Raw genomic sequence first — 236 nt, 5'->3', positions numbered from 1 at the left:
GGGAGACGATCTTATAATTGCTGAAATGGATGCACAGGTACGGGGTGGCGGGCATAAATAAGATTGAACCCCTGAACGGTTTTGTGCTCTCTGCTTTGGTCCCATATGGATCTAAATATTCCATTTCCTCTGCAGACTTTCTGGAGGCTTTATAACAGGCTCTAGTATTGCCATTGTGATATGTAAGGTACGTTTTTTACACCTCAATGTGCAGCAACAGTTCCTGCAGGCTGCTT

Source organism: Pyxicephalus adspersus, chromosome 7 (assembly GCF_032062135.1).
Source record: "Pyxicephalus adspersus chromosome 7, UCB_Pads_2.0, whole genome shotgun sequence".
Taxonomy (NCBI): domain Eukaryota; kingdom Metazoa; phylum Chordata; class Amphibia; order Anura; family Pyxicephalidae; genus Pyxicephalus; species Pyxicephalus adspersus.
The sequence above is the reverse complement of the archived record's forward strand: the minus strand, read 5'-3'. Positions refer to the sequence as shown.